Raw genomic sequence first — 18,492 nt, 5'->3', positions numbered from 1 at the left:
ATATATATATACATATATATATATATATTCTTTTTCAGGTTCTTTTCTCTTATAGGTTATTACAAAATATTGAGTATAGTTCCCTGTGCTATACAGTAGGACCTTGTTGGTTTTCTATTTTATATATAGGAGTGTGTATGTGTTAATCCCAAACTCCTAATTTATCCCTCCCCTGCTTCCTCTTTGGTAACCATAGAAATTTATGGTTTTTTAATTGTGACCTAAATGTCTCTGTAGAATGTTCTACATTCTCTCAAAGGAGACGAGTAAACTAAGAAATTTGCTCACATTTATCAGTGCGAAGTGGATGCATTAAAATGCTAAAGTTTTTTTGTTCCGTGCTTTGTTCAGGGTTAGCTAATTGCTATAAAAATCCTAAAAACTGAGTAGGCTTATACAACAAAATTTAATTTCTCAGTCATGCTGAGTCCAGTTCTGGTTTTCCTGTTGAGCAGTTCTCCTGAGAAAGGCCTCCTTCAAGTAGTAACTCAAGGATCCGGGGCTTCCATCCTATGGCTCCGTCATCCTGTGGCTTCAAGATTTCCCTGTCATCATTGGGAAAATAATCTTACTCCCAGTACTTAGTTACCTCAGCTGTGAACCAAACAGAACTTTCCTTCATATTCCTCTGTCAAGAATTAGTCATACGGTCCCTGCTTGCTGAAAGGGTAGCCCAGAAATCTTCTGGCTAGGCAGCCACTTTCTAACATATATTTTAGTTATTCAGCCATGTTTCTCCAGTAAATACATAGCTCCCGACTCAAGTTCCCCAAGTGCCCCACCACTAGCTGGTCCACTGGGAGCCCCTGAACAGTCCAGCAACTAAAGGGTTAATACCCAAAAGGAGCTGGACTCCAGAATACTCTTCCACTGCTCTCCCTGGCATCTCTTCTGATTGGTGGTGCTCGTTCTGTACTGGTTAGATATTTTGCAGATCACACCTGCAATTCAGGTATCTTTCCAAGCTCCATTTTCCGAACTCTCTGGCTCTAACTTGCTTGTTGTGGTTACTGACGTCCAATTCCAGATTTCATCCTCCCTTTGGGAGCTCCTTTGGACTTGATGACTGGTACCTTCTCAGAATTCTCCATCTTCCCTTCCACCCTGACTTAACAGCCATAGTCCATCCCCACCTTATTCATGCCATTCCCCTCCTGAGTGTCCTAACCACCTAAGTGGGGAGTCTGACATTCCAAGGCACACAGAGTCTTCATAATTCCCTGGGCTTTCTGGACTCATCACTGTCACTCTCCCCCACGCCTGACACAGGCTCCTGGCCTCTCCTTCCTTACTGTCTCTCTCTTAGCCTCCCTTCAACGAAGAGGTATTTCCATCCCCTCCTCATCAGAATCTGCCTGGCCAATATTACTTTTTCAGGGAACTCGGAACCCTATTAGCCAAAGTAATGAACACATCTTTGCTAAAATGTCTTAATGGTCTGCCCATCTTAGACAGTGCATTTGTCTGACAGCTGGAGACAGGTGAAGATAAAACCTTAGCTCGAAAAGCAGCACACTCTTGTTCTTTCAAGCACTACAATGGCATAAAACTACACTCTTCTTCCCCTGTCTCTGACAGGCCCTGATTTCTTTACTGCCTTCCCGATTCCCTGCCTTTCTGTTTATAATTTACAATTTATATGCAAAGAATTTTCAACATCTGACCATTACAAACTGAAAAAAATTGTGTAATCTCATTCTTGGAACCCTAATTACATGCATTTAAAACCTCAACTCATGTAGCCAGCGACATTTTAAATGAACAGGTATAAAATAGTGGCTTTGCACTGGTTCACATTTTCTTAAATGTGACATGAGGATTTCTAACTCTGATCTCCATTCAAATTTAAGGTGCAAGATTCATCTCGTACTAGTGATTTAGAAAAAGGACGATTCTTGCTAAATTCTTAGTAATATCAGGTAAGAGAGCAAAGATCAGAGTCTAGGAAGAAAGAGAGGAAGCAAAACAGGGAAATATGGTGGGAGTACAAGAGAGAGGGTGTGGAGGAGGGAAGGCTGGTACAGTTAGATAGCAGAGGAGCAAACAGTAAAAGTTAAGAAAACCAAATGTAAAACTCTGGGTTTTGAATGAAGAATGAGGAATAATAAAGAATGGATTTAGCAAGAAATATAGTAACTCCAGTTGAGTCAGGAGAAACCCTGGGAGTTTTAGATGCATGTGATAATTGGCATATGTGTGCTAAACAGGATCAACTCTGCATTCACATATAATGAAATCTTTCATACCTCAGTTTAATCAGCTTCCATAATTATGGTTATAAATTATAACTAGAGATGCTACTGCTGGAAGAAGAAATATGGCCATATTTGTTAAGCTGCCATTTATTATCATCTGTGAATTTCTTGTAGCTGTGTTTTTGTAGATGGTTTTAGGACCGGCGTTAACGACTGTGATTCCCCTATGAATTATTGAGAATGGCTAGGAAATCCTTGGCACCCGCTTTGAAAATCACTTCCACATTATTCTTGTACCTTCCACTCTGGAAAAGACTAATCTCCAAGACAAAGAAAAAAAGGAAAACTCAGAACTGAAATAGAGAACAGCTTTGAATGTTTGGATTAAGCAGGATTACTCATGATCCAGAGGGATCACTTTTTTGGAGCCTAAATTAAATTGGGCATTTGGTTCCACAGGAGGTGGGTAATGTCTTTACTTTGTAGTTTGAATCAAATTCAGTCTATAATATGTCACTGATATGGGGATGTTAAACTTAGGCAAATCAGACCTTCCTTAAAACCAGATTGTTTCCTGTCACCGTGTAATCTGCTGGATCAGCCACAGTAGCAGTGACCGCAAAGCTCTGATATAAACTATGTCACATCATAGAGTTTTGAGATGCAAATGTTGGTCTTTACTAGCTCTGGTCTCGTACCATTGACCACTTTCTTAATTATGACTGACACTGACTGTTTTTCTAGATTCCTGTTTATTTTGCATGTTTTCTGTCACCATTCAATAAGTCCATAAATGAGGCTGTCAGTAATTCTTTAGATCAGTTATCTTCAAAGTGACAGGGGTGATGGGAGATGGTAGAGGTAGCTTTCACTCCAGAGGGTGTACAAGATAATACATTAGCAGTAAATATTAGAAAATGTATTTATGGCTTTAAAATTTATTTATGTATGTGTTTCCATATACATAATACATTGGTACAATAGTACAGTATATACTATGTTTACATGTTATACATGTTATTATATGTGTTTGTATGTGTGTAAAAACAAAACTATACACAATGAAGAATTTTGATTTTAATCCCAGGGCATTTAACTAATTATTCATGCACTCCATAAACAACTTTTAGTCTGTATTTTGTGCCCTGCACTATGCTAGGCACTGAGGATACAATTGTAAACAAAATAAATACAAGTCCTCCATTCAAAGCTTACAGTCTACTTGGAATAGTAATTCTCAGGGTGATGAATATAAGCTTATAACAGAGGAGCTTGGCTTAGTCTAGGGGTGGGAGTTATCAAGAAAGCCTCCTGACTTCTTATTCTTTTATAGTTTTCCTTGGAAATTGGAATATATTTTATAATATCCTCTCATGAATTGTCCCATAAAGTATAGTTTCCACCATCAGTTTATATTCCCTAAAAAATGGGAAAGTGAATTTTTTTGTCATAAAACTTAATTTTATATGTTTTCTTTTCTCCATCGCCTACTGTAGAAGTGAAATTGTTATTATATGAGCTGCTGAGCTGGAAGAAGTATCATATCTAAGGTTAAGCATGGCCCAGAGGTACAGTCATTCCACTGGGAAATAACAGGAGAGATGCAGTTAATGATACATTGTGACTTGCATTTCCAAACCTCTGGTACTGGTATGTGCACACAGGCGTACACACCTCTGCATAGCTAGATATGGAATAGTTAGGGGATTTTTTCCTTGATAAAGAAGAAAAACAAAGAGAAAAGATGAGACAAGTTTGCTGAAATTTATATGAACTTTTGAGTATTAAACATCTAAGTTTGATTAAAAAATAATTAGGGCTTCCCTGGTGGCGCAGTGGTTGAGAGTCCACCTGCTGATGCAGGGGACGTGGGTTTGTACCCTGGTCCAGGAAGACCCCACATACTGCGGAGTGGCTGGACCCGTAAACCATGGCCACTGAGCCTACACGTCCAGAGCCTGTGCTCCGCAACGGGAGAGGCCACAACAGTGAAAGGCCCGCATACCGCAAAAAAAAAAAAAAAAAAATTAAAATTTTAAATGAAAACAACTTTTAATAAAATACATGTCCTTCAAAAATCAGGTAACGTTTTAGTTTAAAATTCTAATCGGTCCGACGATGAGGCTGGGGACGGGAGCTGAGCATGGAGGCCTTATGATGGGGCACCCTGGCATGCATTATGCCCCAGTGGGAATGCATCCTATGGGTCAGAGAGTGAATATGCCTCCTGTACCTCATGGAATGATGCCCCAAATGATGCACCCAATGGGAGGACCACCAATGGGACAAATGCCTGGAATGATGTCTTCAGTAATGCTTGGAATGATGATGTCTCATATGTGTCAGGCTTCCATGCAGCCTGCCTTTACTGCCAGGAGTAAATAACATGCATGTAGCAGCAGGTACAACATCCGGTGCAAAATCAACGTGGACTGAACATAAATCACCTGATGGAAGGACCTACTATTGCAATACTGAAACAAAACAATCTATTGGGGAGAAACCAGATGATCTTAAAAGTCCTGCTGAGCAACTTTCATCTAAATGCCCTGGAAGCAGTACAAATCTGACTCTGGAAAGCCTTCCTATCATAATTCTCAAACAAAAGAATCCCACTGGGCCAAACCTAAAGAACTTGAAGATCTTGAAGGATCCGAGAATACCACTGTTGCTGAAGTCTTATTACAAAATCAAGCCTGCCCACAATGATCAAAGCTGAAGAAAGTGGTAAACAAGAAGAGCGCGCCATAACATCAACAGCCCCAGTTCTTACAACAGAAATTCCAACCACAGTGAGCACCATGGCTGCCGCCACTGCAGCCAATGCCAGTGCTTCCACCTCTGCCTCCAGTACTGTCGGTGGAACTGTTCCAGCTGTTCCTGAGCCTGAGTTTACTTTGATTGTTGCTACTGTTGTAGATAATGAAAATACAGTAACAGTTTTGACTGAAGAACAAGCACAACTTACTAGTACCCCTGCTGTTCAGGATCAAAGTGCTGAAGTGTCTAGTAATATGGGAGAAGAAACATCTAAGCAGGAAACTGTAGCTGATTTTACTCTGAAAAAGGAGGAGGAAGAAAGCCAACTGGCAAAAAAACACATATACTTGGAATACAAAGGAGGAGGCAAAGCAAGCATTTAAAGAATTATTGAAAGAAAAGCAGGTACCATCTAATGCTTCATGGGAGCAAACTACGAAAATGATCGTTAATGATCCACGATACAGTGCTTTAGCAAAGTTGAGTGAACAAAAAACAGGCCTTTGATGCTTATAAAGTCCAGACAGAGAAAGAAGAAAAAGAAGAAGCAAGCTCCAAATACAAAGAGGCTAAGGAATCCTTTCAGCGTTTTCTTGAAAATCATGAGAAAATGACTTCCACAACTAGATATAAAAAAGCAGAGCAAACGTTTGGAGAGATGGAAGCCTGGGATGCAATATCAGAACGTGATCATCTTGAAATCTCTGAAGATGTTTTATTCTTTCTTTCAAAAAAAGAAAAGGAGCAAGCAAAGCAGTTGCAAAAGAGAAATTGGGAAGCCTTCAAAAACATACTTGACAACATGGCTAACGTGACATACTCTACTACTTGGTCTGAAGCCCAGCAGTATCTGATGGATAATCCAACTTTTGCAGAAGATAAAGAATTACAGAACATAGATAAAGAAGATGCATTAATTTGCTTTGAAGAACACATTCGGGCTTTAGAAAAGGAAGAAGAAGAAGAAAAATAGAAGAGTTTGCTTCAGGAAAGGAGACGACAGCGTAAAAACAGAGAATCTTTTCAGATATTTTTAGATGAATTGCATGAACATGGACAACTGCATTCTATGTCATCTTGGATGGAATTGTATCCAATAATTAGTTCTGACATTAGATTCACTAATATGCTTGGTCAGCCAGGATCAACTGCACTTGACCTTTTCAAGTTTTATGCTTAAAGCATGTTATCATGATGAGAAGAAGACAATAAAAGACATTCTAAAGAATAAAGGATTTGTAGTTGAAGTAAATACTACTTTTGAAGACTTTGTGGCAATAATCAGTTTGACTAAAAGATCAACCACATTAGATGCAGGAAGTATTAAGCTGGCTTTCAATAGTTTACTAGAAAAGGCAGAAGCCCGTGAACATGAAAGAGAAAAAGAGGAGGCTTGGAAGATGAAACGAAAAGAATCTGCATTTAAGAGTATGTTGAAATAAGCCACTCCTCCACTGGAATTGGATGCTCTCTGGGAAGATCATGAATGTCAACATCATCATTCAAAGAATAAGTAATATTCTAAGAAATCTGAAAAACATCACAGGAAACACTCCCGCTCTCGATCAGGGTTGGATTCACATGATAACGACAACCATTCAAAGACAAAAAGACAGCAATCAGAGTCTAACATTCTTCTAGTGCTGAATCTGAGAGAAGTTATAAGAAGTCAGAAAAACATAAGAAGAAAAGCAAGAAGAGAAGACATAAATCTGACTCTCCAGAGTCAGATGCTGAACAGGAGAAGGATAAAAAAGAAAAAGACTGGGAAAGCGAAAAAGACAGAACTAGATAAAGATCAGAATCAAAACACAAATCACCTAAGAAAAATACTGCAAAGGATTCTGGTAATTGGGATACTTCTGTCAGTGAACTGAGTGAAGGGGAATTGGAAAAGCACAGAAGCACCCTTTTGGAGCAACTGGATGATGATCAATAAATTATACCAAATATGTTTACAGTATGATTTAAAGTCTAATTCAGACCAGGGATAAAAAAAAAAAAAAAAAAGAAAGGTGGCAATTTACTGATAACTGCAGGTGTCTCTACTTTGTTCTAAAGTCTAAATCATGAGGTGATTTTATTTACTTTAATAAATTGGATTTTGAAGATATAATGAAAGGTTTTTGATATCTAGTAGTACAAGAAAAGCACCAGCAATGGATAAAACTGCTTTTTTGTGCACTATCCAGCTGGTTAAAGCCAATATGATCTTTTACGGTGAACTCAGAAATAGGTGTTCTTAATGGAAACCTGGTAGACCCTTAACTATAGTGGTGCTATTGAGCACTACTATAATAAAGCCACAATTATTTTCTATATCTTCTTGGATTGATCCCTTTATCATTATGTAGTGTCCTTCTTTGTCTCTTGTAATAGTCTTTGTTTTAAAATCTATTTTGTCTGATATGAGAATTGCTACTCCAGCTTTCTTTTGATTTCCATTTGCATGGAATATCTTTTTCCATCCCCTCACTTTCAGTCTGTATGTGTCCCTAGGTCTGAAGTGGGTCTCTTGTAGACAGCATATATACGGGTCTTGTTTCTGTATCCATTCAGCCAGTCTATGTCTTTTGTTTGGAACATTTAATCCATTTACATTTAAGGTAATTATCGATATGTATATTCCTATTACCATTTTCTTAATTGTTTTGGGTTTGTTATTGTAGGTCTTTTCCTTCTCTTATGTTTCCTTCCTAGAGAAGTTCCTTTAGCATTTGTTGTAAAGCTGGTTTGGTGCTGCTGAATTCTCTTAGCATTTGCTTGTCTGTAAAGGTTTTAATTTCTCCGTCAAATCTGAATGAGATCCTTGCTGGGTAGAATAATCTTGGTTGTAGGTTTTTCCCTTTCATCACTTTAAATATGTCCTGCCACTCCCTTCTGGCTTGCAGAGTTTCTGCTGAAAGATTAGCTGTTAACTTTACGGGGATTCCCTTGTATGTTATTTGTTGTTTTTCCCTTGATGCTTTTAATATTTTTTCTTTGTATTTAATTTTTGATAGTTTGATTAATATGTGTCTTCACATATTTCTCTAAATGCATTTTAAAAAGGCTATTGTGAGGGCATTATTTTGAGGTGATGTTTAAAAAGTTAACATCAAATTAAATTGTAAATTAGCTTAAATATATTGCCTTAAGGACCTAATAAAGAATGTGCCACCAAACCTTAAGTGATGGTTGCAATATCCTTGTCTAAAACAAATCCATGTTGACTTAAAGGTTTTTTTTTTTTTTTTTGCGGTACGCAGGCCTCTCACTGTTGTGGCCTTTCCCGTTGCGGAGCACAGGCTCCGGACGCGCAGGCTCAGCAGCCATGGCTCACGGGCCCAGCCGCTCCGTGGCATGTGGGATCCTCCCGGACCAGGGCACGAACCCGTGTCCCCTGCATTGGCAGGCGGACTCTCAACCACTGCGCCACCAGGAAGCCCCTTAAATGATTTTCTTAACAGTTGTCTTTTTTCTTTTTTTTTTCTTTTACAATCTGATCTTTCTCTTGCTTTTTTTCATTGAGGAAGTCTTACCTTCCCTACTCACTGAGAAGTACTGACTTCGTGGTACACATTCTAAAGCATTTCTGATTTGAATATTTTTGTACATTTTTATCAATTATTAAATCTCTTCTAGTGAAAAAAATGCTGTAATAAAAGGGTTATTAAGCATTGTCCTATGCCTAAAATATGGTTCCTTATATTTCTTTATATCAGTCAAAAACAGATAAATTGAGTCATAAATATCTTAAATGATTATTTTATTTGCATGGTAAACCAGAGGATGAATTGAGAATGAAATATAATAAATAATGAATAAATAATGAACTTTTTTTAAACACCAGTTCACATAGTTTCTCTCTTACGTGTATGTGAATTATATCCTCTTTTAAAAAATATGGAGTAGACCAAATGGCAAAATAGCTAGTGCGAAGCAGCCACACAACACAGGAGATCAGCTCAGTGCTTTGCAACCACCTAGGGGGGTGGGATAGGGAGTGTAGGAGGGAGACGCAAGAGGGGGGAGATATGGGGTATATGTATATGTATAGTTGTTTCACTTTGTCATAAAGCAGAAAAGAACACACCACTGTAAAGCAATTATACTCCAATAAAAATGTTTAAAAAATATATGGAGTAGTAGTTTTTGTTTATTTTCCTTTTGCAGTATTCTCTTGGCTTTTTCCTATGTTTATTATTCCACACAAATTTAATTTTGCTTAAAATAGCTTTATTATTTTTATAATTATTATAAATGTTTATTACAAACAGTTGAAACAATGCAAATATAGTCAAATAATATAAAAATTATCAAAAATCTTATCCCATGCCTATGAGAATATACTAATTATTATTTTGTAGCATATTCTTCTAAACCTTTCTTTATACATTTATAGATGTGTAGAAGTAGGAAAACAGTCTTATATAAATGGCATCATGTTACAGATTACTCTTTTATCTGCCATCGTACTCATTAATATTTCATATGTATAAAACCTATTTCATATATAAAAGGATTTTAATTTTTTGTCATGTATTGCTATTTTTTCCAATATCTCTTTATTATTTAATTTTCTACAAATAATTAATATGTTTAGAAAGTACTAAACTTCTGTGTTTTCTTTTGGTAATTTTATCTTTGCTTTTTACATTTAAATCTTTGATTCATATAAAAGCTATTCTGGGAAAGGATAGAGGGATCCAGGTTTTTTTTTCAAAGATACTAGCTTGTCCAAGTCCATTGACTCAATAATCATTTCTCCCCTATTGTTTTGGAATGCCATCTTTGCTTTTCCATTGTATATTTGACTAGATTTCTATACAAAGCTTCCATTGATCTGTTTAATCCTGTCCCAGTACATTGGTTTTAATTACTCTGGCTTTATAATACATTTTTAAATCTGGAAGGATACTTTCTTGCTCTATACTCTTTATTGTTCGAAATTTTCCTTTATTACTCTTCCAGATAGACTTTAGAAAAATTCTGATAACTTGTAAAGCAAAATACAATTGGGGTTTTATTTTGGTCACATTGAATTTATGGACTGATTTAGGGAAAATTGATAGTTTCACAATATTGAGTTCTTACAGCAAAGACAAAACGTTGACTCTTCATTTATGCAGTTTTTACATTGCACTCTTCAGTAGTGTTACATAATATTCCCTATACAATACACTTCTCTTCAAATTTATTTATACACTACAATACATAATATTCCCTATACAATACACTTCTCTTCAAATTTATTTATACACTACAATACATAATATTCCCTATACAATACACTTCTCTTCAAATTTATTCCTGGATATTTCAAAATTTTTATTGTTAGAGTGAGTTGAAACTTTACTTTTCACTTGTAAATTTCTGTTTCTTTAGAAAAGGTGTCAATTGTTATTGGTTTATAACGGTCTTTTTTGTTTTTTCAAAACAAACAACTCTTTATTGAAGTATAGTTGATTTACAATGTTGTGTTAGTTTAAGGTGTACAGCAAAGTGATTCAGTCAGACATATATTCTTTTTCAGATTCTTTTACATTATAGGTTATACAAGTTACTGAATATAGTTCCCTGTTCCATGCAGCAGGTCCTTGTTTTTTATCTATTTTATAAATAGTAGTGTGTATCTGTTAATCCCAAACTCCTAATTTATCCCTTCCCTTGTCTTTCCCCTTTGGTAATCATAAGTTTTTTTTTTAACGTCTGTGAGTCTATTTCTGTTTTGTAAATAAGTCCATTTGTATCATTTTTTTAGATTCCACATATAAGTGATATCATATGATATTTGTCTTTCTCTGACTTACTTCACTTAGTATCATAATCTCTTCTAAGGATCTTCTTTTTTTTTTTGCCATTATTTAAAATTGATATGAGTGAGCTTTTATTGTAAATCTGGAAGAAAAATTGCAGATCATTACTTATGCATTATAAGTGTTTTTAATATATTTATAAAACAAGTATACATAACTAACAAAGGTATAGAAAAAATAGTTTCTCTAAAAAGTATCAATAAATTAAGTTTTAAATGTACATAAAATTATGAAACACCAAGATGAAAGAGTAATATTATACGTATTCACAATTTTACTGATGTAAGGAGGAATATTGAGTTTGGGAAATATTTCCTGTTAACAAATCAACACCTCCCAAGAAGAATAGTCTTCAGCAGCCTGAAGGAATGAAGGGAAAATGAAAGGCAATGATCTGGGGAGGTGGTGTGAGACTACATTGTGAAAGATGGTTAGAAGTTTGGAATCTGAAGGTAGAACAACAGGTCTGGTGAGTGGTTAAAGAGAGAATGAGAGTGAGAAAGGAAAACGGCAAGACTTCTGCTTGGGGAGCCTGGTGGGTTACCATGTCATGGGATGAGATAAGTAGTACAGGAGATAACTGAGTTGATTCCCTTGTATGTTATTTGTTGTTTTTCCCTTGATGCTTTTAATATTTTTTCTTTGTATTTAATTTTTGATAGTTTGATTAATATGTGTCTTCACATATTTCTCTAAATGCATTTTAAAAAGGCTATTGTGAAGGCATTATTTTGAGGTGATGTTTAAAAAGTTAACATCAAATTAAATTGTAAATTAGCTTAAATATATTGCCTTAAGGACCTAATAAAGAATGTGCCACCAAACCTTAAGTGATGGTTGCAATATCCTTGTCTAAAACAAATCCATGTTGACTTAAAGGTTTTTTTTTTTTTTTTGCGGTACGCAGGCCTCTCACTGTTGTGGCCTTTCCCGTTGCGGAGCACAGGCTCCGGACGCGCAGGCTCAGCAGCCATGGCTCACGGGCCCAGCCGCTCCGTGGCATGTGGGATCCTCCCGGACCAGGGCACGAACCCGTGTCCCCTGCATTGGCAGGCGGACTCTCAACCACTGCGCCACCAGGAAGCCCCTTAAATGATTTTCTTAACAGTTGTCTTTTTTCTTTTTTTTTTCTTTTACAATCTGATCTTTCTCTTGCTTTTTTTCATTGAGGAAGTCTTACCTTCCCTACTCACTGAGAAGTACTGACTTCGTGGTACACATTCTAAAGCATTTCTGATTTGAATATTTTTGTACATTTTTATCAATTATTAAATCTCTTCTAGTGAAAAAAATGCTGTAATAAAAGGGTTATTAAGCATTGTCCTATGCCTAAAATATGGTTCCTTATATTTCTTTATATCAGTCAAAAACAGATAAATTGAGTCATAAATATCTTAAATGATTATTTTATTTGCATGGTAAACCAGAGGATGAATTGAGAATGAAATATAATAAATAATGAATAAATAATGAACTTTTTTTAAACACCAGTTCACATAGTTTCTCTCTTACGTGTATGTGAATTATATCCTCTTTTAAAAAATATGGAGTAGACCAAATGGCAAAATAGCTAGTGCGAAGCAGCCACACAACACAGAAGATCAGCTCAGTGCTTTGCAACCACCTAGGGGGGTGGGATAGGGAGTGTAGGAGGGAGACGCAAGAGGGGGGAGATATGGGGTATATGTATATGTATAGTTGTTTCACTTTGTCATAAAGCAGAAAAGAACACACCACTGTAAAGCAATTATACTCCAATAAAAATGTTTAAAAAATATATGGAGTAGTAGTTTTTGTTTATTTTCCTTTTGCAGTATTCTCTTGGCTTTTTCCTATGTTTATTATTCCACACAAATTTAATTTTGCTTAAAATAGCTTTATTATTTTTATAATTATTATAAATGTTTATTACAAACAGTTGAAACAATGCAAATATAGTCAAATAATATAAAAATTATCAAAAATCTTATCCCATGCCTATGAGAATATACTAATTATTATTTTGTAGCATATTCTTCTAAACCTTTCTTTATACATTTATAGATGTGTAGAAGTAGGAAAACAGTCTTATATAAATGGCATCATGTTACAGATTACTCTTTTATCTGCCATCGTACTCATTAATATTTCATATGTATAAAACCTATTTCATATATAAAAGGATTTTAATTTTTTGTCATGTATTGCTATTTTTTCCAATATCTCTTTATTATTTAATTTTCTACAAATAATTAATATGTTTAGAAAGTACTAAACTTCTGTGTTTTCTTTTGGTAATTTTATCTTTGCTTTTTACATTTAAATCTTTGATTCATATAAAAGCTATTCTGGGAAAGGATAGAGGGATCCAGGTTTTTTTTTCAAAGATACTAGCTTGTCCAAGTCCATTGACTCAATAATCATTTCTCCCCTATTGTTTTGGAATGCCATCTTTGCTTTTCCATTGTATATTTGACTAGATTTCTATACAAAGCTTCCATTGATCTGTTTAATCCTGTCCCAGTACATTGGTTTTAATTACTCTGGCTTTATAATACATTTTTAAATCTGGAAGGATACTTTCTTGCTCTATACTCTTTATTGTTCGAAATTTTCCTTTATTACTCTTCCAGATAGACTTTAGAAAAATTCTGATAACTTGTAAAGCAAAATACAATTGGGGTTTTATTTTGGTCACATTGAATTTATGGACTGATTTAGGGAAAATTGATAGTTTCACAATATTGAGTTCTTACAGCAAAGACAAAACGTTGACTCTTCATTTATGCAGTTTTTACATTGCACTCTTCAGTAGTGTTACATAATATTCCCTATACAATACACTTCTCTTCAAATTTATTCCTGGATATTTCAAAATTTTTATTGTTAGAGTGAGTTGAAACTTTACTTGTAAATTTCTGTTTCTTTAGAAAAGGTGTCAATTGTTATTGGTTTATAACGGTCTTTTTTGTTTTTTCAAAACAAACAACTCTTTATTGAAGTATAGTTGATTTACAATGTTGTGTTAGTTTAAGGTGTACAGCAAAGTGATTCAGTCAGACATATATTCTTTTTCAGATTCTTTTACATTATAGGTTATACAAGTTACTGAATATAGTTCCCTGTTCCATGCAGCAGGTCCTTGTTTTTTATCTATTTTATAAATAGTAATGTGTATCTGTTAATCCCAAACTCCTAATTTATCCCTTCCCTTGTCTTTCCCCTTTGGTAATCATAAGTTTTTTTTTTAACGTCTGTGAGTCTATTTCTGTTTTGTAAATAAGTCCATTTGTATCATTTTTTTAGATTCCACATATAAGTGATATCATATGATATTTGTCTTTCTCTGACTTACTTCACTTAGTATCATAATCTCTTCTAAGGATCTTCTTTTTTTTTTTGCCATTATTTAAAATTGATATGAGTGAGCTTTTATTGTAAATCTGGAAGAAAAATTGCAGATCATTACTTATGCATTATAAGTGTTTTTAATATATTTATAAAACAAGTATACATAACTAACAAAGGTATAGAAAAAATAGTTTCTCTAAAAAGTATCAATAAATTATTTTTTTTTTTGCCATTATTTAAAATTGATATGAGTGAGCTTTTATTGTAAATCTGGAAGAAAAATTGCAGATCATTACTTATGCATTATAAGTGTTTTTAATATATTTATAAAACAAGTATACATAACTAACAAAGGTATAGAAAAAATAGTTTCTCTAAAAAGTATCAATAAATTAAGTTTTAAATGTACATAAAATTATGAAACACCAAGATGAAAGAGTAATATTATACGTATTCACAATTTTACTGATGTAAGGAGGAATATTGAGTTTGGGAAATATTTCCTGTTAACAAATCAACACCTCCCAAGAAGAATAGTCTTCAGCAGCCTGAAGGAATGAAGGGAAAATGAAAGGCAATGATCTGGGGAGGTGGTGTGAGACTACATTGTGAAAGATGGTTAGAAGTTTGGAATCTGAAGGTAGAACAACAGGTCTGGTGAGTGGTTAAAGAGAGAATGAGAGTGAGAAAGGAAAACGGCAAGACTTCTGCTTGGGGAGCCTGGTGGGTTACCATGTCATGGGATGAGATAAGTAGTACAGGAGATAACTGAGTTTTGTGTGGGTCACATTGACTTGGTGGTTGGTGATGAGGTGGTGGTAAGACATTTACTTGGTGAGGACCGTTGGAACACTTGATAGAGAAGGGAACTGGTGACAGATTTAGACATCATTCGCCTTTAGGTGGTAGTTGAAGTCACGGAAAGATAAACTTTATCCTAATTGAAAGAAAAATTATGACAGAGTTTTGGCATATTAAGTTCCATAGTCTTCAGTTTACACCTAATCTATTTAGGGTGCCTGTTATTCATACAATGACAGCAGCCTGAAGAATAGACAAAGCATTTTCGATGAAATGACCTGGAAATGAAACCCCAAAGTATAAAAATTCATATTTTCTGACTTTCTAAGTTAATGTTTTCTGCATTTGCTTCTCCCTCTTTTTTTGCCCTGATTTCTTCTGCTTGCTCTTTTTGTTAGACGAACTGGCTTAGTCTAAGCATTTGATTTTAAAGCTTAGAGCAATTTAAGGTTTCCAAAGCATTCTTAGATCCACTGTTGGACCATAATATGTCATACAGGCAATAAAGGATTGCTTGGAGAGTGCAATTTGCCCGACGGAAATCATTTTTAACAGCAGATAATAAAAGGGTTTTCATGGTCAAGGATTTATAGGTTCCTTCCGGGGAACACAGCAAGTTGGAATATATTTTAAACTGAGAAATAAGAAGAGTTTCCAAAAGAGTTTAATTTTACCCTATGAGATTCAAATCCAACTTTTCAAATCAGTTTTATGACAGAGTATATATGTCTGATTATGCTGTTCATAGTTATAATTTAACTGTTTTAAGTCATAGGAACAGTTTCTACTACAGAGAGTACTTACATAATTAATTACAGTTACTATTCAAAATTTCAAATGAAATCTTCAGTCTTAGATGAGAAAATATTTTAGGAAATCCTCATTGTGATGAAAAACCATTAAAAGGCAAACTGCATAAAGCAAGCAATAGTGAAATCCCTTCATGTCATGTTACTTCTCTCTCTTTCTAATGTCTTTCAAAATTGCATTTGAAAAAAAATCTTTGAATTAAATGTTTTCCCATGAATGTGTAAATTTGTTTCATAGTAATGATTGAGAAGCATTTGTTCATTTATCCTTTCATTCCACAAATATTGTCTACTGTGTCCCAGGTGCTGTGCCAGGGGTGGGGATATGAAACACAAAAACCTCAGAGAGCTGATGTTCTTGTGGGTGAGACAAACAATACTAAGTAATCAAATATGTAAGTATAGAAATATACACATTAATTTCAGGTAGTGATAAGCAAATTACACATATATGCACATACAATATGTATAATGTATAATTTATAACTATATATAATATATACAATATAAACATATACATAATTTCTTTAAAGGTAGATGTTATATGTGTAATAAACCTAGTTTGTGTAAAACCCATGGGGAAAAAAGTTGTTTTAAGCAAAGGAGAGGCCACTAGAATGAAAGTTAGTTAACTCTGTTTCAAAGTGATAGTTCCAGAATTAGTGACAGAGGGGAACACTGGGAATCACTGCACAATTAAAAATAGAAAGAAACAGAAAGCTTGGGAAGAAAAAGAACTGCTTTGTGTGTGTCTATTATGTTGCAGGTATAGTAATGGACAATTTACTTATGTCAGCTTATTTAATCCTCCCAACAAAACTCGATGAAATAGCATATCTCCATCTTAACGTAGGACAAACTAAAACCTGAGAGGCCAAGTGACTTCCCCGAGGTCTACCTAGTAAATAAGTGTGAATTTGAGATTTAAACTCCAGCTTGCTTATGTATTTACCACAGTGAGCACTAGAGGAAAGACTGTAGTTTAGGAATGAGAACCTTACTTTTAAAAATAAGTAGAATATTATTTAGCAGCCTACTAAAAATTCTTCCATGGTTAATGCATATATTAAAATCCCCCTGCTGGTTGCATCACTTATCTCTTGCTGCCTAACACACCATGTTAAAGCTTAGTGGCTTAAAACAACAAAAATTTATTTAGCCTACTATGCTCTGGGTCAACAGTTTGACTCAGGTGGGTGGCTCTTCTGAGCATTGAGTTTTGATCATATTTTCTCACATCTGTGGTCAGCAGCAGAGAGGCTTTCTTTCTGAGGTTGACTGGCTGTTTGCTGGGCAGTGGGACAATGGGGCTGTTGGACCACATGTATCTTATCATCCAGCTGGATAGCTTGGGTTTGTTTACATGTTACCTTGACAGTTTCAAGAGAGGGAAGAAGCATACAGACCTCTTGAGACCTAGACTCAGAACTCGCATATCATTACTTCAGTCATATCTATTGGCCAAAGCAAGTCAGAAGATCAGCCCAGATTCAAAGGAGAGGAAAAATAACTGCCATATTGTGATAGGAGAAGCTGCAAAGTTATAAAAGGGGCATGCAGACATGTAGGTTTGAAGAATTGTGGCTATTTTGCAATCTACCACATTAGGCAAAAATGTGAGTTAATTGCATAGAAAAATAATTCTCAGTATTGCTTTTTGAAGTCCACACACATGTATGTATTTTTATGAATGCATACATACACATACATGTATTATATAAGTATTTCCCTATAAGATATTTTATTTCAAATGAATAAGTATAATGAATTGAAATCTCTTCCTTTGGAAGGGGTAATGTCTTCACTACATATAATATTTTCTTTGGTCCCTTTTGAGAATTTATGCCTGTCCCATAGTAAACTCTCAACAAATATTGGGTGAATAATGCTTTCCAGGCTTTATGTAATCTTTTTCTTCCTTTAGTCCCAGAGAGTAAGAAGCAATCATCTCTTCTTATATCACTCATGTTTGCCAGTGAGGGAGATGACAGGACTTTTTTCCTAGATAACACATAGTTTACCCCTCCAGAGTCTGTGGTGGGCAGGACCATTTAGTTATACCATGGGTGCTCATAATGGAGAACAATTAGTCTACTATTTACTCTGGCAGAACCAAGCCTCATTTTCCCAGCTGGCTTTTTTATAGGAAAAAAATATTAGATTTTCAAAGAAATAATAAAATTAATTACTGCAAATATTAGATTTTCAAAGAAATAATAAAGTAATTCTTGCCAATATTAGATTTTCAAGGAAATAATAAAATTAATTCTTTCTCAAGCAGCTAGAAATTGGTTCTAATTCACTGGCCACTGATTTCATGATGATCACCTCTTTCCTTAAGTTTTTAATACGGTAATTACCTTGGGATGCAAAAACCCAAAAGGAAACAAACAAACAAAATAATATTCTGCCTCTATGTCTGCAAGGTAGACAAGTATGAAACATATTATAAGGTTCCCTTAAACCTGTAAGATTTTAGTAGTCCATTATAGAAATTCTAATTGTTATGCCTTGCCTGGGATTTGAAAAGTAAGAGACGATATGGTCCCTGAGACTGACTCTTAATAAGGGTATACTTATCCCTCTACCCATCCATCTGCTACCCCACCCCAGCCTGTACAGAAACAACAATAAAATAAGGAAGTAAATGGTTCTTCAAAGATAGCTGCCTGTGTTTTCCTGGAGTTGGTTATGTGAATACCAACCCCATTTCATCACACAAATCAGATATGGGAAAGAGATACATTAGCCAGGGAAATTAATAACACTATAGACCAACCCTAATATCATAGTGACAAT

General features: G+C 35.0%; 1 protein-coding gene and 1 pseudogene across 1 annotated transcript in view; both read left to right on the top strand.

Annotated features, from left to right (window-relative positions):
* The window catches only part of RAB3C (RAB3C, member RAS oncogene family), a 294,081-nt gene that overhangs the window by 65,103 nt on the left and 210,486 nt on the right, over nucleotides 1–18,492 (top strand). The gene's annotated exons all lie outside the window — the stretch shown is intronic.
* LOC112413408 (pre-mRNA-processing factor 40 homolog A pseudogene) lies at nucleotides 4,314–6,939 on the top strand (annotated as a pseudogene).

Source organism: Neophocaena asiaeorientalis, unplaced genomic scaffold (assembly GCF_003031525.2).
Source record: "Neophocaena asiaeorientalis asiaeorientalis breed wild unplaced genomic scaffold, Neophocaena_asiaeorientalis_V1.1 scaffold198, whole genome shotgun sequence".
Classification (NCBI taxonomy): domain Eukaryota; kingdom Metazoa; phylum Chordata; class Mammalia; order Artiodactyla; family Phocoenidae; genus Neophocaena; species Neophocaena asiaeorientalis.
The sequence above is the reverse complement of the archived record's forward strand: the minus strand, read 5'-3'. Positions and strand labels throughout refer to the sequence as shown.